This window comes from Nomascus leucogenys, chromosome 11, assembly GCF_006542625.1.
Source record: "Nomascus leucogenys isolate Asia chromosome 11, Asia_NLE_v1, whole genome shotgun sequence".
Classification (NCBI taxonomy): domain Eukaryota; kingdom Metazoa; phylum Chordata; class Mammalia; order Primates; family Hylobatidae; genus Nomascus; species Nomascus leucogenys.
The window spans coordinates 78,786,202-78,805,764 of NC_044391.1; the positions used below are offsets into that span (position 1 = coordinate 78,786,202).

The 19,563-nt window shown below is 42.2% G+C and overlaps 1 pseudogene across 1 annotated transcript; it reads right to left on the reverse strand.

The window, feature by feature from the left end:
- Positions 1 to 186: 186 nt before the first annotated feature.
- LOC115837280 lies at positions 187 to 3,118 on the reverse strand (annotated as a pseudogene). Its single transcript, XR_004032337.1, has one exon. The product of XR_004032337.1 is annotated as a keratin, type I cytoskeletal 18 pseudogene (transcript).
- Between the last annotated feature and the right edge of the window lie 16,445 nt (positions 3,119 to 19,563).

Consider the following 19,563-nt stretch of genomic DNA (forward strand, 5'->3'; position numbering starts at 1 on the left):
CGCCCAAGCTGGACTGCAGTGGCACGATCTCGGCTCACTGCAACCTCTGCCTCCGGGGTTCAAGCGATTCTCCCACCTCAGCCTCCCCAGTAGCTGGGATTACAGGCACACACCACCATGCCCAGCTAATTTTTGTATTTTTGTAGAGACGGGGTTTTGCCATTTTGGCTAGGCTGGTCTTGAACTCCTGACCTCAGGTGATCTGCCCGCCTCGGCCTCCCAAAATGCTGGGATTACAGGCATCCAAAGTGCTGGGATTACAGGTATGAGCCACCGCACCCGGCCTTATCAGTTGATTAAGTGAACCTTCAGCGGGCAAAGTTGTTTTAAAACGTACTGATACTTGAGCCTTGCCTGCAGAGGTTGAAGTCATTGATTTAAGGTGGGCCCAGCCAGTGGTTCAGTTTTGCCTGTCTTCCAGTGATTGGAATGTACAGCCAAGAGAGTGTAATTATGGTGCTGGCAGAAGTATTAACCTATCTGGATGTCATTGTCTTCACTTTCTGATTAGGCTGCTTCCAGGGAATCTTTCCACCTCAATATTTATGAGATATCTATAATTTTATAACAAACTTTTAAAGGACCCTCGGTTTCCTTAAACACAATTGATGACACCAGTTTTCTGGTTTTCTTCCATTTTTGTTTTTAGAGCCAGGGTCTCACTGTGTTGCCCAGGCTGGCCTTGAACTCCTGAACTCAAGGGATCTTCCCACCTCAGCCACCTGAGTAGCTGGGACTATAAGTGGTACACCACTGTGCCTGGTCAGTTTTCTGGTTTTGATAATCTATGGTTGTGTGAGATATTATCATTGGGGAAAGTTGGAGGAATATATAGGAGAAGTCTATTTTTACAACTTCCATATCTTCTTTCCAAATAAAAAGTAAAAACCCTAATTGATTATGTACTTCATTAAAACACTGGACTTCAATGAAATCATCACCTATATTTGTAATGACTTGAGAGTAATATAATTTAACTTTTTTTGACCTCTGAACTTTTTATTGGCCTCCTGCTCCCCAAAGGGTACCCTGCTTTTGCTGGCTTAATATCTCAGAACTTTGGTGTCTTTGGTCTCAGATACCACTTTGCCATCCACTCTCCAGCGGATGGTGGTCTTTTGGATGGTTTACATGGAGTTGCTGCTGTCCAGGGCATCACCAAGATTGAAGTCCTTGCCATCTTCCAGCAGGCGGTGGTAGGTGGCGATCTCAGCCTCTAGCTTGACCGCGATGTTCAGCAGGCCCTCGTACTCCTGGGCCTGGCACTGTCCCTCTGCCCAGGCCTGTGCCAGCTCTGACTCCAGGTGCAGCACGATCCCATTGAGCTGCTCCATCTGCAGGGCATAACGGGCCTCCACCTCCCTCAGGCTGTTCTCCAAGCTGGCCTTCAGATTTCTCGTGGAGTCCAGGTTGATCTCCAAGGACTGGACTGTATGTCTCAGCTCCGTGAGTGTCATAGCAGCTCCAACCTTGACGGACTGCGTGGTGACCCCTGTGTTGCTCTCCTCAATCTGTTAACACCAGTACTTGTCCAGCTCCTATTGGTTCTTCCAAGCCAGCTTGTCATATTGGGCCTGGATGTCTGCCATTATCTTGGTGAGGTCCTGAGATTTGGGGACATCTACCTCCACGGTCAACCCAGAGCTGGCAGTCTGGGCTTGTAGGCCTTTTACTTCCTCTTCGTGGTTCTTCATGAAGAGCAGCTCCTCCTTGAGAGCCTCAATCTGTCTCCAGCTGCAGCCGAGTGACATTAGTGTCATGGATTTCATTCCCATGGATGTTGTTCTTCACACACTGGCGCATGGCCAGCTCTGTCTCATACTTGATTCTAAAGTCATCAGCAGCAAGATGGGCATTGTCAATCTGCAGACCGCATTGTCCACAGTATTTGTGAAGATCTGAGCCCTCAGGTCCTCAATGGTCTTGAAGTAATGGCTCCAGTCTCTGACCTGGGGTCCCTTCTTCTCCAGGTTCTCCTGGATTTTGCTCTCCAGCCTCTGGTTCCCTGTCTCCAGGCTCCTCACTCTGTCCAGGTAGGAGACCACGTGGTCGTCAGGTTTTGCATGGTCTCCTCGGTCTGGATGCCTCCCATTCCTGCCAGACCCCTGGCCATCCCCGTGGTCAGGCCCCCAGACCCCATGCTGCCCAAGAAGCTGGTGAAGCGGGACACGGAGATCTGGCAACCAGCGCCCCTGGCGGCTGCACAGACGCTGGCCATGCTGCTCACCAGCCAGGAGTCATAGCTGGGCACCTGGACAGAGCCCAGGGACCGGTAGTTGGTGGAGAAGGCGGAGTGAATGGTGAAGCTCATGATGTCCAGGGAGGAGGGTGAGAGGACAGAACTCAGGCTTTGCCGACCAATTTAACTTATTTTTAAGACATATCTTAATGGAAGATTTTCTCCTCTTTAGAGTCTTCCACCATGCCTCTGCAATAAGCTGGCTTGGTGATGTCTTGATATACTTTATATTTTTGCCCACTACGCTCATGGTTAATCCAGTAAAGGTTCACAAGCATAGGAGGGAGAAGTCTGGGGGATGAGTATAGGAGGAGGGTCCCTTGCTCTCTAGTAGTGCTCCTCTCTGCTTCTGAGATCTGTTCCCAGTGGACCTCTGCTCTCTACTTCCTGTATCTGGCAGTCATTTCCAGGAGAGCAGAGCCATCCAGGGCAGTTCCATAATTTTGTGCCCATTTCCCACTCATTTCTGACAGAACCTTTCATTTTATTGAAAACACACGATTGTTTTTACTGTTCCTCCCTCCCAGCTTCAACAAAGGTGGAGGGAGTGGGTCAATATTTTATATAGGTATTTACTTAGCATTAACTCATCAAACCATCATGTTATTTTAAACTTTAGTTGCATTTTTTAAAAATCTATGACACACTGTAATTGGAGGTGACAAAAAAAAAAAATCATGGATAATCCAGAGGATGGAGGGCACTGGGGCTAGTGGCTCTACTCCACAAGGTTTTGTAAGGATGGAGGTTTTAAAAATGAGTCTATATCTTTGGATGGAAGGAAAAAATAATTTTAAAAAATGATAACTCTGTCCTATTCTTTCAGGGTCAAATTCCAGAAAAATCATACTTTGGAAATTCTTTTCTTTTTCTCTTCCTCCGCCCGCCGCCCCGCCCCCACCCCCAACACACACACCTTTTTTGAGACAGAGTTTCACTTTGTCACTCAGGCTGGAATGCAGTGGCATGATCACAGCTCACTGTTGCCTCGACCTCTCTGGGCTCAGGTGATCCTCCCACCTCAGCCTCCCAAGTAGCTGGCACTACAGATGTGCACCACCACTAATTTTTGTATTGTTTTGTAGAGACAGGGGTCTCACTATGCAGCCCTAGTTGCTCTGGAACTTCTGAGCTCAAGAGATCCGTCCACCTAGGCCTCCTAAAGTGTTGGGATTACAGGAGCGAGCCACAGGGCTCATCTGTGTTACCTTGTTTCTGTTACTTTGAGGAAGGTTGCTTTTCCAAATGTACCTACTTACAAAACATCGACATTAAAATGCAGATGTGGGAAAGACCACTGGGTGCAGTGGCTCACACCTGTAATCCCAGCACTTTAGGAGGACAGGGTGGGATGATCACTTGAGCCCAGAAGTTTGAGCCCAGTCTGGGCAACAAAGTGAGACCATCCCCCCTTTTTTTAAAAAAAAAAAAAAAAAGAAAAGGAAAGAAAAAGAAAACAAAAGTGGAAAGGGTAAGACCTAGTCACAATCATAAAGGATTCAAAGTTAGGAAGAGTGAAGCTCATGTTTTTTTGTTTGTATTTTATTTATTTATTTACTGAGACAGGACCTCACTCTGTTGCCCGGGCTAGAGTGCAGTGACATGATCAAAGCTCACTACAGCTTTGACCTCCCAGGCTCAAGTGACTCTCCCACCTCAGCCTCCCCAATAGCTGGGACTACAGGCACAGACCACCAAGCCCAGCTAATTTTTAAAAATTTATTTTTTGTGCAGATAGAATTTCACTACATTGCCCAGGCTGGTCTTGAACTCCTGGGGTCAAATGATCCTGCCGCTTCCACGTCCCAAAGTGCTGGGATTACAGGTTGTGAGACACTGTACCTGGCCAAGCCCCCTGCTTTTTTTTTTTTTGAGATGGAGTCTTGCTTTGTTGCCCAGGCTGGAGTGCAGTGGCACAATCTCAGCTCACTGCAACCTCTGCCTCCCAGGTCCAAGCAATTCTCCTGCCTCAGCCTCCCGAGTAGCTGGGACTACAGGCGCACGCCACCATGTCTGGCTAATTTTGTATATTTAGTAGAGACGGAGTTTCACCATGCTGGCCAGACTGGTCTTGAACTCCTGACCTCATGATCCACCTGCCTTGGCCTCCCAAAGTGCGTCAGCCACTGCACCCGGCAACCAAGCCCATGTTGGTGCAATAGTAATTACGGTTTTGCCATTTTAATAGCAAAAAATGCAATTACTTTTGCACCAACCTAATATAAATGCATTAGTAGAAATGAATCCAGGTAAGTTTAAGATGAGACTACTGGAAAGTAAATGATTGAATTCCTTGTCACTCTAAGAAAAAATGTAATAGAAAGTCTGTAATTGTACACACACAGCAGAGGTCTGAATAGTAGACCCTGAGTTCACCCATGTCTAAAAGGAAATCCAATGATAAGTAAACATATCATTACATATTACTGTTTCAACACAGGCAGGCTTCCAGTGACAACTGAAGAGACAAGTGGAATTATCAGTGGCCTACCTGAGGCTACTGAAGAATGATACACCTGATGTTTAAATTAGTTCTCATTTTACTAGACTCTGTAGCCTCTCTGGGGAGCATGGTTTTCATTATTTACATTTTAGGTTCTTTAATCTTAAAATCACAATTGGCATCATTCCATTAATTTCTTTAGCAATCACCAGTAGACCACAGGAATTTAATACCTTGCCACCAAAACTTAGGCAAATTAAGTCCCCAGCTAGAAGGAGCTACACTCAATACACAGAAAGACAAATGTTAAGGTGACCAGCAAGTGTAAAACGCAGGCAGAGAAGGGATAAGTCGTCATGCTTGTTGCCATTAAGGAGAAGGCATAACCTTAAGAAGTTGCTAATCAAATTTCTATTGACAGCAGAGGCAGTGGAGCACCTGACTTTATGCATGAGCTGTTCATGTAGTTAAATGACTATTATAAAACATGACCTCTCTGTTATATGACTACATGCACTCTGAACTGGTTGTTCTCTTCATTAGAAATAGAGTCACTCTGTAAATGATTTGTAATGAACACTTAGGCATATGCTGCCTGGTACATCTCCTGATAGCCCTGGCCTGGAAATTCTGCTACTGACTCTGTTGAGAATTAGTCCTGAGACTTTGGGCAAACATAGTTTTCTCATCTTTAAAGTGAGGGAGTCTGACCCTTGCAGGTCTAAAATTATTTGACTCTGGTCATGAACATATCTTGAACTTCAGACTCATTTTTGGTTCTTATTTCTTCTTTCTGTGTTAATCACCAAGTTCTGTTGGTCCTTCCTTCTAGGAAGGAAATTGTTTTTGAATCTCCCTGTTCTGTCTATTCTCACAGCTACACATCTGCTGTTACATCATGGTTGGACCATTATAGTAGCCTCCCAAATGGTCTCCTTGTCTCTATTTTCTCCCATCCCTTATTTGTCATGGGAAATCTCTCAATATTTTTGAAATACCAATTTCCCTACCTCACTTTTTTGAATAAAAACTTTGGAGATAAAAAATAGAGATTGTGACTTCTCGGCCTTTTGACTAAGATCAAGTGTGAAAGATAGAAATCAAACATCTTTTGGCAGTTGAGGCTTTCCACAATCTAAATTTACCTTGTCTTCTGTTTCCTTGTCACATTACCACCTCACCTTATTCCCCACTGTGTTTCTGCCTGAACCAAGACCAACTGGACCTGTCTGCTCACTAACAAACATGTCATTTACTTTCCCTCATTCTATTTCTCAAGCCTGCAACATTCTTACTACTACTCCTTGTTAATCAAATCCTAGCAACTTTTTTGAGACTTGGGATGTTCTACGTTTTGCCGAAAGCCTTCCCCCACCTAATCTGACTTATACTAATTTTCTCCTTTCTCAGAGCCTCTCCTAGCATTTATGACCTCTAGTATGTATTTTGACATGATTCCTTACTATTATACATTGTTACTGATCTTATCATGGGTTTATGTCTGGACAAAAATAAGACCATTTTACATTTATTTTGCATCCTCTACAGCACCTGGTAGACACTGTGTGTATGTTAAGCACATAATCAGCACCCATGGACTGAATTTGCCCACTTGTTTCCTAGTGCCTTTCAAAGACAACCTGGTTTTGCCTTTTCCTTTCCATTCAGGAGCTAATTCCATCCTCACGTGTCTGTCCTACCAATACAGCTCTCTCTCCCTAATAGAGGGTCCAGGGCCCCCATTTATCCTGTTCTCTTTGCAGCACTTTGTAGCAGATCAGCCGTGTTTCCACTTTTGCTCTTTGTTTTCTTACAGTGGGCTACTTAAATAGTCCATAACTTCTGCTCCATACAGGCACGGGCTGCAGAACAAGAGGCCTGTTGGAATTGCCATAACCAAAGAGATTGTGTATATTGTAGGGGCTGGGGAGTGGGTGGAAACTCACAGAAAGCAGTACGGTGAAGGGTTTTGGTGTCTGGTATACACGTAGGCTCTGGGACAGTTTTGGGGATAGGTCTGGAAATTGGACATATGTGACTGAGATGTATGGCCCGTGGCAATTTCATAAACAACTATAAAGTCAACAAACCCACAAATTTGCTTTTAGAGCTAAAGTTAATATTATCCAGTTCAGTCTCTCTTTTTTACACACAAGAAAACTAAGGTCCAAAGAGGTACTTGCAAATAGTAGATAATAAATATTAGCTGACTACAAATAATCTAATAAAGTCAGTCTTTAGACAGATTCATTCTTTATGGTATTTAATGTCAGAACCAACTAGTCTTGGTTTAAGTCAGCAATTCAAGACTAAATCATACTTGTCAGCATGATAACTAAGCAGGACCCATCAAGGGAATCTGGCTTTGCTGACACCTTGATTTCAGACCAGTGAACCTGACTTAGGACATCTGACCTCCAGAACTGTAAGAAAATAAATGTGTGTTGTTTTAAGCCATCAAGCTTCCTGTAATTTGTTACAGCAGCCCTAGAAAATATACAGTGACCTTAGGGATTCTTCAAGTAAAGGTAAACTTCAGTAATATCTTTATCTCAATAGCACCAGAAAATCAGATAAGCCATATTAATTATGTTTTTTAATGTTACCACATGTGGGCCACCAGCCTTAAGCCAGGGGGAGCTTTGTAAGACAGGAACATATAAAATGATAAAGCTTCTCTACGTACAGTTTTCCTGACTCTGATTCTGAGTGGGACAACCAGTGAAAATTGCAGGTCAAGAGAAGAAATGCATATTTATTCCTCCACTGGGAAAAAAAATACCATCAAAAGCTACGTGACTTGAGGTAAATTAATTTGCTTATTTAGGCAATTATTTAAGCTCAGTTTACTCACCAATAAAATGATAACACCTACCACAAAAAAATTGTTAGCACGTAAAATGATTATAGATTAATTCATGTATTTTCCAGTGCTTGGAAATGGAGATTCCCTATGTGGTGTTGGTCAATGGTTAATGCCTGTTCTGGCCAGGGATTTTTGATCTGCCAGCGGTGAACAGTTTGTCTTCATTCATTCATCTTTAAATTCTTACTTATTAATTGACAACTAAGTACCAGGTTCTATTCTAGGCATTGGGAATGTTTCTTTAAAAGTTTCTTAAAAAAAATAACAGGTTGGATCTCTGAGATATATTATTAAGTGAACCAAAGGAAGTTCCAACACAACATGTATAGTGTGATACCTTTTGTATAACATTAACAATATGTATATATCATATAGAGATATGTATATATCTGGCCAGGCATGGTGGTATGTGCCTGTAATCTCAACTACTTGGGAGGCTGAGGCTGAAGGATCTTTTGAGGTCATGGGTTTGAGGCCAGCCTGGACAATGTTGTGAGACCTCATTTCAAAATTTAAAAAAAAAAAAGAAAAAAGGAAGCAATATGTATATGTTTGGAAGGCTAGATATGATGCTGCTGCCTTTGGGGAAGGTAACAAGATCATTTTGGTGAAAATTGGGGAATACAGGTAGGTGGGATGGAGGCTTTCATGTTTTACTTTCTGAAGTTCTCTATTGCAATGCTTCTCAATCTATAGTGAAGAAACACATCTGGGAAACTAGTGTGGAATGATACTTCTGTAAAAATCCAATAAAGATATTAGTAAAATGATTTTCAGTTTTTTCTTTTTTTGAGACAGGGTCTTGCTTTGTCACGCAGGCTGGAGTGCCGTGACATGATCATGGATCACGGCAGCCTTGACCTCCCAGGCCCAAGTGATCCTCCCACCTTAGCCTCCCAAGTAGCTGGGACTACAGGGTTTGCACCACTATGCCTGGGTAATTTTTAATTTATTTTGTAGAGATGGGGTCTCACTGTGTTGCCCAGACTAGTCTCAAACTCCTGAGCCTCCCAAATTGATGAGATTACAGGCCTGAGTGACCTCATCCAGCTGAAATTTTTAAAGACATTGAAAATACAAGCCTGCATTGTTTATCATTAGATTCAACAGACATCAAATTAGTCTGTCAACATGTCATAAAAGTTTCTAAACATTTACTCTCAATTGTTCACTTACCTCGTTGAAGATAGGTAAGAAGTTCAGAGTTAGATGCCAGTCCATGGGCCACAGGCAACTTTTTGAATGGCATTAAATATATATAAATTAATATATATGTAAATTAATATATATGTATAAAAATATATTAATTTATGTCCCTGCAGACATGCCCTATATTCTACCCCTAGGATTTTCAGTTACATGAATACATAACTCCTTTTTATTTATTTAATCTTAAATCCATCTTAACGGAAAGACTGATACAAGGAATATTGTGGTACGCTAGAATGTGGAGTCTGTAGATACACACACATTACACTGAACCTATATGACTTATAGAATTGCAATGACTTGAACAAGAATTTTGACTCAGTCTGGTAATAATAGAAACAGATACAATGCACAGAAGGGTTTCAGAGGATGGAGGAATTTTTTTTGACAAAGAAGGTAACAAAAAGGAGGTAATATGTGGTCTAGGTTTTAAAGACTACATACATAGACATTGGTCAGAAGGATAAGTGTGGAAGAGCATTTTAGGCAGAGGGAAAACAGGTGCCAAGGTGGGGAGGTATGAGATCGCTGGGTATGTTGAGAAATACAGTGAACATCTGTGTTTCAGCCTGCCCAGTGCCCAGTCTCCCTTCCTCAGTTTTCCCTTGAGGACCTGCAACTTCTCCATTCCCAGCTAACGTGGTTTGGGTGGGACTAACTTCTTTCCTACTTTGTGAACTAATCTGAGTCTACCATCCCCCTTCCCTCCCACACAGCGATTGGTTCTGAGTGTCTGTCATGTCCAGAACTCTTGCTGGAACACTTGCAAGGGGAGGAGAGAGAAGTGCTTGTTCTTGCTGGGATTACTGAGAGGAGGATTTAAGCACAGAGCTACTGAGTGCCGTCTTGACACAAAAGAGAACCTACTGGAGAATGGAACCAGTAGAGAAAAGAGCAGAGACCAGAGCTAGAAACAGAATCCAATCACTTAGTTTATTTCCCTGCAGCCATGCCCTGTATTCTGCTGCTGGGATTTTCAGTTACATGAGCACTTAACTCCTTTTACTTATTTGATCTTAAATCCATCTTAATGGAAAGACTGACACAAGGAATACTGTGGTGTGCTAGAATGTGGTGCATATGTGTGTATACTAGGGACTAATGTGGCTGAAGAGGTGGGCGAGGGCAGGCATGTGAAGGGCTGAGGAACAGACCCTCATTTTAGGGGACTCTCAGAAACTCTGGAGGGTTTAAAGCAGTGTTTACCTCGACAAGAAAATCAAGAGCTATAAATCAGAAACTGTGATATTAAGAACATTTCGTTTTTCAAGCTTTTCTAGTAGTTCATTTCTTTTTATTGTTTGCCTCTAATAATTACAAAACTTGAAAACAGGAGAAGGAGGGCTACAGAAGTAGCTGGGGCTGGAGCAGTGACTTCAGGGACTAGAGATAGCCCTGTACAATTAAAAATAGAAAGGACCTAGCAAGTCCCTGGAAATGACATTTTTAAAATGATTCCATTTTCCTCTTAAGGATTAAGTTGTAATTTTATTTTGAGCAATGAAGTGGCTGACCCCTTTTAGTAATGTTTTCTATTTCATAATAAACATTCAACAGAAATAGAATTTCAAGAGGAAACTTTTATAAATAACGAGAATCAGCTATTCCGAAGCTCCCTACACATTTTAATTAATTTTCTCCCAGGAACACGTTCATTAACTATTTTGAACACTATAAAACAAAAGTAAACTGTCACCACATCAAGTTCCCTGCATATAGTTGTCCTGTCTGTTTACATTCTAAAGCAGTTTGTGTGTGTGTGTGTGTGTGTGTGTGTGTGTGTCTTGTGATATTTTTCACAATTCCAGGCCAACTACTTTGAAGTGTGTTCCTAAATTTGGATGTGTCTGATTATTTCCTCATGATTAGATTCGGGTTAAAGATTTTTCAAGGAATACTCCATAGGTAATGTTGTATCTACTCCACGCTTCGTATCTAGGCGCACACGAGGCCCAGTTTTTTGTTCAATTATTGGCTAAATTTTATCATTTGTTAAGGTGGTATCCATCAGATTTCTCCATTGTAAAAGTACCTTAACACCCTTGCAATTAATAAGTAATCCATGGGATTATTCTTCCATAGTAAATAGCATTCTCTCTAACAAATATCAGTATCAAAGAAAAATGGCCCATAATGAAATTTTGTACAGTTAGAATGACTCTAACAAATCTCTAGTGAGTATTCACTAAACTATGTTATGCTAGGTACTAAGACCAAAGTGGTGAACAAATAGAGTACGTGGAATGCTACATGAAAGGGCAGAATGCCACAGGAGCATACAGGAGAGGAACAAAGACCATTACATGTGAAGAAATGGAAGTTCAGAGATGTGAAAGGACTCGACCAGGATTTTAGATCCAGTAGCAGAGGTGAAATTAGAACTGTGGTTTTTCTGATGCCCAGTCCAGTGTTCTTTCCATGGCCACACACAAGGGCTCTACTGTAATGTTGGTTCTCTGGAACAAGTATAGCATTTGTTACCACAGTGAAAACAATGATACCTTAGCACTAAAAGAACAAGCTTTCTCCAGATCCACCACAAGGTGCTTTAGAGGGAATTTCGATTTAAACTATGTACATTGTAACATTGAAGTCACTGGAGACCTAGTCTAGTTTTGCCTCAGGGAACTGTTTCTTTATAGTGTCACTGTCACACACACACATATGCACATACACACGCAGGCACATGCATACAGCACATAACTGGATATTGCTTATCAGCCCCATCTTAAAAATACCACAGAACAAGATTTTTATTTTCAGCAATCAGGAAACATTCAGAGGTATCTACATCCTAGTCTTGAGAGTAACGACTTACATTTAATACATAACTTTTATAGTTTACATAGTATTTTCATATACTATCACTGGACTCTCAAAAACAACCCAGTTAAGGCAGGTGTAGTTGGGCACAGCTGTAGTACCAGGTACTCGGGAGACTAAGGTGAGAGGATAACTTGATCCCAGGAGTTCAAGTCCAGCTTGGGCAACATAAGGAGACCTCATCTCTTAAAAAACACCTGAATTGGCCAGACGCGGTGGCTCACGCCTGTAATCCCAGCATTTTGGGAGGCCGAGGTGGGTGGATCACCTGAGGTCAGGAGTTGGAGACCAGCCTGACCAACATGGTGAAACCCCGTTTGTGGTGTTAGCGGGGTGTGGTGCCGCATGCCTGTAATCCCAGCTACTTCAGGAGGCTGAGGCAGGAGACTCGCTTGAACCCAGAAGGTGGAGGTTGCAGTGAGCCAAGATCGTGCCATTGCACTCCAGCCTGGGCGACAAGAGCAAAACTCTGTCTCAAAAAAAATACAAAAAACACAAAAATACCCCACCTGAATTATTTCTTAAGGTGGGAAAGAGGGATCAGTGTAAAATGTTGGCTGGATTACTGTCTTGCCTTTGGATATAAAAATATCTAATGTATACCTAATTTTCAGAATTACAAAATTAGGGAATGATCAAACGTATATATATATTCTTTTTCAAAAGCCTGCAGCACACCCAGTGTTTCAAGGTGGTCTCGCATTCAAGGACTAGCTAAGCAGGTCAGACCCTGCTTAGCTTCCAAGATCAGAGAAGACAGGGCAAGTTCAGGGTGGTGTGGCTGTGGACCATGTTTTTATACCTATAATTTATTTATATTCATTCAATCAATCCTGCTCTGTGCAGGACGACCTCAGCTTCAAACTCAAAAGCTGGATCTGGTGGTCAGCTCTTTCAGGCACTGTTTTGTCATGGGATTTAAGATCTCTTGTGCTTAGTTTTGGATCTGTAAACATAAATCCCAACCTGGATTCTTCCCTGGGCTGACGGAGTTCAGGGAGAAAGGTAGCAGTAGATAAGTCATATGCTGGAAAAGCTTCGACGCTACCCTGTCATGAAAACTTTCAGGAACATTTCTTATTTCTTTTTAGAGACAAGGTCTCACTATGTTGCCCAGGCTGGCCTCAAACTCCCGGGCTTCAGCAATCCTCCCGCCTCACCCTCCGATGTAGCTAGGACTACAGGACCCCGACCTGGCGCCGCCTAAGAACTGTTTTTAAACGTGAAAGCCACGATTATCATTTGCTTTTTGCTCTGCCCTTCATCTTCTGGATAAGAAACCTCGTAACACACTGCTTGTTTTGGGGTAAGTGAATTTAAGTATTATTATAGCATTTCCAATTTTCACGGAAGGACTCTGGCGATATCATAATCGTCACAAGCCCTGAAAGGGCCATCAGAGGTCAAGCAGGGAGGTGGGTTTCCTGGAGGGCTTAACTGTGGGGTAAGTGACTGGAGGGGGCTGATCAGTTTCCCCTTTGCTGTTTCCCGGAGCTCAGTGGTAGTCTGCTGCCTACACCCCGTCAGACAAGTGGCCTGAGTCCCCCGCAACCCCTGCAGGTCCGGCCGCCCGCGCCAAGCCTCAAGGCGTCCAAGCCAGGAACGACCGCGGTCAGCTCTGCCACGGAACATGTGCAAGACCCGGCAGCAGATTCCGGGGGAGGCGAATTGATTTCACAACGGTCGAGAGGGAGGACCCCGCCCACTTCGTCATTTCTCGGAAGCCCAGGGGACTCGCCGGAAGAGCGGCTCAAAAGCCGGAAAACCGGTAAAACCGAGGTCTCCCGGCGCATGCGCGGCGCAATCGGCTTCGCGTGCTTGCGGTAGAGAGGATCCCTCCGCCAGCCACTGCATCCGGCGGCCGGATCTAACTTGCTTGCTAGCATTCTACCCTTGCGCGGCCGTGACGTAGGCGGTCCTTTCCCTTGGTCCCCCGGGGGGCCGCCTCTTGTGACGTAAGCCGCAGAATCCTCTGGCTTAGTTCGGCTCTATTACCGCGAGCCTGACTCTTCCTGGGTCTGAGCAAAAGTAAAAGTAATTTTGTCATTTCCTGAAACTTCAAGTTAAACCTTTAAGCTGTTCGTTTCCTAAAAGGGTGAAAACGCGGGCACCCCTCGAGCTAGTTCATCGCCTTTTAACCTGGGAGTTCTGTTAAAAGGAAGTAACTGCAAAATGTGTTCGGTGTTAGGTTTCTTTGGAAGTTTTGGGTTGTGTTCATTCGTTCTCTCGGCGTGTGAACTGGGAGAAAGTGGAGTGCCAGCCGTATGAAATGACAACTGTATATGGAGGCTGGGAGGTATAATGCCCATTCTGGCTTGATGAAATTAATGAAATTTTAATTGTTTTAATTTTCATTTGAATTACCCAGGAATAGCATCTTGAAAGGCGGGGCATAAAAAGCCGTTAAAGAGCTTCGAGAAACGGTTACTCATTTTGTAAGCTAAAGACCAAATGAAAATCCAATTGCACTAGAAAAGAAATAAACTTATAAGGGCCGAAGGTTTTGTCTGCAATTTACAGCTAATTAGTCTCAAATATTTCTGTGACTTGCCCAAGAGAGGTGGAGTTGGGGCCACTGCTTTCACCAGGACAGCGCCGCTGCCCGCTTGAATACTGCAGCCCTTAGGACCCGCGGTACCTGGCCGTCCAGGGCCTCTTTTCTTGTCTTCCACTCTCACTTGTCTTTTCTCCCCTTTGCATGTTTTTGGTTCCTTTCCTGAGTTTCCGTTGTCTCCACTCCCCTCCCCCTTTGCTTCCTCTGTCTCTTTAACTTCTGTTTTCTTGATGGTGGAGCCAACTTTACTTTCCCTTAAAAGGCCATAAAAGGAAATAGAATAATTTTTAAAATGTCTTTTCATAAGGCTTGTTTTCTTGTTTTAAGCCTGTTTTTTGGTGGGGGGTGAAAAAGTTCATATACAGATAGACATAAAACTTCTCTGGTAAAAAGCTGTCCTCTATTTTCTTCCATAGTTGTCCTGTGAAAGTAGGAGTGTGTGTGAATGGTGAAGCAAAGAGAGGGAGACTTGGGGTCAGTAGAAGAGGGAGCACAGCGTGTGTAAGGAGTTAATTAGAACCAGAGGGCATGGGTCTGTGGCTCATGGCTGTAATTCCAGCACTTTGGGAGGCTGAGGCGGAGGACCGTTTGCACCACTGCACTCTAGCCTGAGCAACAGAGTGAGACCCAGTCTCAAAACAAAAACAAAAAAGAAACAGGAGAAAAACCATATAAGCAGAGAGGTACTTAAAATGTTGCAAAACTCAATTCCAAATAACGTCTGTGGATTCTACAAAATCTAGGAAACACACATTTCCAATAAATCTTTGTACATTCATCTGTAATGCATTTCCTTAGATGATTTGGGTCCTTTAGGAGTAAATCTGTATCTTTAGCTGTCCCAGAAGTAATCACAGGCGTTCATTGTCTATTCAGTGACAAAGTATTGTGAACTATTCTATGAAATAATAAAATATCAGTGTTTTCAGAGTACATGGCCTTTTCAGTAGCCTTTTCAGTGTGGTGGCACCTGTTCCCAGTTCTGCCAGTGGATGTTGTTATCTTTGATCTACAATTGGGAAGCTAAAACCCAGAAAGTTACTTGTCTAAGACTATACACCTCCAAGAAGGCAGAACTGTGGCTGCTATTTCCAATTTTCTAGTCTCTGAACATGTAATGAAGAACTAATTTCCAATTTACAATGAATAATAGAATTTACTAAACTATAACAACTGACCAAAGTGTGCTGTTTTATTACCAATTTCTCTCTCTCTCTCTCTTTCTTTCTTTTGTGACAGAGTCTCGCTCTGTTGCCCAAGCTGGGGTGCAGTGGTGAGATCTCGGCTGACTGCAACCTCCGCCTCCCAGGTTTAAGCGATTCTAACTGCGTCAGGCTCCCCAGTAGCTGTGACTACAGGTAGGCGCCACTACACCTGGCTAATTTTTGTATTTTTAGTAGAGATGGGGGCTCACCATGTTGGTCAGGCTGGTCCCAGGCTGGTCCCAAATTCCTTGCCTCAAGTGATTTGCCTGCCTCAGCCTCCCAAAGTGTTGGGATTACAGGTATGAGCCACTGTGCCCACCCCAATTTGTTTCTTTGGTGTTTGTAATTCTGCTTGGTCAACAGTAACTTGCAGAAATTGATTGGAACATATATTTTGATAAAGTATTTGAAGGTATTCCTGAAGTTTGATTTATGTTTCAGCTGCCTATATTGAAAGAAAATAAACTGCTGTATATTCCATAATTTAAAAATAATTGTTCATTTTAGTGACATTTCGTAGTTGGATAGTGGAGACAAAAGATGATACTCTCTGTGATCTTCAATCTAAACATTTATGTTAGGACAAATTATTCCTATATCTGTATAATGCTATATTTCTGCCCTGACCTCTACAAATCACAGAAGCATCGTTATTCAATCTTGTTCTCTTTTTCAAAAAATTCTACCTTCCAAGGTGGTGGTTCTTTAAGTTTATAAGTGAACCATAAAGTAGTTGCAAACCTGGATCCCAGGATGGTAGAAACATGAAGCTTGTTTATTCCAAGGACAGTTTTATATATGTATAGGACTTTATTATCCTTACTGTATACAGCATTTTAATGGGGAGGGGGAACCAGGAGCATTGTTGGGGGTTAATTTAATTTTTGTAGTTTTAAAATACAAACGAATGATTGTATCAGTCTTTAAAATCAGCAGTAGTGTTACACTGCTAGAACTTTAGAACATACAGACATGAAATAATATCCTCACCAGAAAAGTACTAACCAACTCTGTTACTGAGAAGCTTGAGAAAACATTTTAACAACATCAGCACTCATGGGATAAAATTTGAAACGAGAGTTCAAAGGACAAGATTTATTAACCTTATCCTTCTGTCTTAACAATGAAGACAGAAGCTCTCACAATTAAGCAATTTGAACAGAAAGATTAGCAAGGGGTTGGTCTTTGTATGGTTAATTACTCTGAAGCTATAATGGAAAACCTCTCGTGGGACAATATGTATTTGCATGTTTGCAAATAATGTTTTAGTTTAGATTATTTAGAAAATATTCTATTCCAAAGTATTGTGAACTTTCAAACATCTGTAGATGATTGAAATATTTTGGATAATTAATCTCTTAATTCATATTGATACAAATATTTTTGACTCTCATACTCTGTTGCAGTTACTATTGCTATATAGCAAATTGGCCCAAATTAGGCATCTTGAAACAACCATTTCTTATGTTCCTGAATTTTGGGGAAATTCACATCAGACACGACAGGAATAATCCCCCCTTCTTGTGGTGTCAGGTCTCATCTCTTAAGCTGGGCTGGCTCAAAGACTAGAATTGCTGATGGGAACACTCACACCTGGCTGCCTTATGTGATTTGGTTTCCTTACAGCTAGTGATCTCAGGGTAGTCAGACTTTTTACCAGGCAGTTCAGGGTTCCAAGCATGAGTGTTCTAGTGCACAAGGCTGCATTGCCAAGCTTCAGTATCATGTCCACAGTGGTCTGTTGGTTGAAGCAGTCACAAGCCTGCCCATAGTCAAGAGGTGTGGCCATAGATGCTTCCCCCTCCACTTCTCCATGAAGAGTATAAAAAAAGTTAGGACCCTGTTTAAAAACTGCTACTTACTTTATCCAGCCCTCTCATACTCATATTCAACTCTGAAGAATTTTTCTTTAGATATTTTCCCAAAGGGACTACATGTTCATAAAACCCCCTACATGTGGATGAAGGCCAATTAAACTGCCATGGGATGATTTTTCTTTCTCATGGGAAGCAGATAGAATTAACAGACTGTGGCTGCTGTTTTTAAACAAGGTATGCCAGTATCTGTATCCCTTCTGAGACTGGTTGTGTTTCTTCAGTGAGGGAGAACATGTCATTAATCCCTGTTGAAAGCCCTTTTATTTAGAAATCATGCTTGCTTTTACTCTTTATTATTTGGATATATATGTATGTCTGGAAATAGACTGAGAGGAAACTTGCCTGTTGATATCTTAATAAAAGTAATTAAAACATTCCCAGGGCTGGGACTAGGATGAGGTGAGTGAGGCACTTGCTTCAGCTGTAAAATTTAAGGCTATGCCAAGAAACTCAGTAATCCAAATAAATATTTTCATACAATATTAAAGAAAATTAAATCTAATGCCAAGCAATCTATAATCAAATATCAAAGTTTTAGATAAAGACAGTACATTATTTTCCAAGGGCTGCTGTAACAAAGTACCAAAAACTGGGTGGCTTAAAAGAACATACATTTCTTTTCTGTCAGTTCTGGAGGTGAGGGGCTCTCAGGAGGAAACCTCATGCCTCTCTGCTAGCTTCGGGTCGTTGCAGCAATCCTTGGTGTTTGTTGGCTTGTCTCCACTCATCTTCGCCTTCATCATCATGAGTTCTTTCCTATGTGTCTCTGTGTCCTCTCCTTTTGAGGATACCAGTCACTGGACTTAGGGCCCATTCTAATCCAGTATGACCTCATTTTAAATAATTATATTTGCAAAGACCCTGTTTCCAAATAAGATCACATTCTGAGGCTCTGGGTGGACATGAATTTTTTGGAGGCACTATTGAACAATACAGACAGGATCAGTGTTACTGATTTTTTTTTTTTTTTGCCATAAGATCCAATATGGCTGAGCATGGTAACCTCCAATCTGCCTCAGCGTCCAAAAACTTGCTCATACCTATTACAGGAGTAGATATTAAATGTGTTTTGGGCCAGGCACGGTAGCTCATGCCTGTAATTCCAGCACTTTGGGAGGCCGAGGCAGGTGGATCACCTGAGGTTGAGAGTTCGAGACCAACCTGACCAACATGAAGAAACCCTGTCTCTACTAAAATTACAACAAAATTAGCCGGGTGTGGTGGTGCATGCCTGTAATCCCAGCTACTTGGGAGGCTGAGGCAGGAGAATCGCTTGAACCCAGGAGGCAGAGTTTGCCTTGAGCTGAGATCACACCATTGGGCTCCAGCCTGGGCAACAAGAGCAAAACTCCGTCTCAAAAAAAAAAAAAATAAATAAAATAAATGTATTTTGACTGAAAATAGACAACACATTATGAGATTATTTTTTAGTAGTTAGCATGGGCTGGTTACTGCCAGGTGAGCTGCTGTTCCATCACCTCTGGAACCAAAGACAGAAGTTTCACCTACTCATTTATTTCATCTTCCACATGCCTATATGATGACTTCTAAATCTGTCTCTCCAGCCTCACTACTGTATGAGTTCTAGATTCCTTTTTCCAACGGCTCCTGGACAGCCCAACTTGTTAGCCTAAAGGCATCTCAAATGTAACTTCTATTTTAATGAAGCATTTGTGTCTTCTTGTCCATTTCCCCATCTCCTTCATTGGCATATTCATCCTCCCTGTCCCCTAAAACAAACCTTGAGAGTCTCTCTACTCTGATCTCTCCCTCTTTTCCAGCATCTTGTCTGGTGCCACCTCAGAGACAATTCTGGATCACCTTCCTCCGCCATGATTCTCAACCTTTTATCAGCGGGTATCACCTTGGATATGGAGATGTTCCTATGGAATATAATGTTTATCATGATCTGCTTGGAAATAAGAGTTGTGAGTGTGTTACAGGTTTAGATACTAAATATATTTTGCCTCAGAAAATACAGTGAATTATACACAATTTTGTTAGCATGACTTTGACATTATATATGGTTATATATATAAAATAGACATATACTCTATATTATATATATAAATTATATATTTTATATATACATAAACCCTATATATTTATACACACACACACACATATATATAAAGAGAGTGAGAGAGAGCAAGCATGAGCCTGGGCTTTCACGATTCTGCCCTCAGCCTCAGAAAGGGATTATGGGCATGCACTATCACCCTCATACTGGATGTTATGTTTTGATGCTTTAGTATTGCTAAACCTGGTCATCCAAAGCAAATTCCTTCTAGTCTTCTTTTTGCTGTAGTAGAAACTCTGCTCGTCCTGAGGGTGCTGCTCCCTTGTG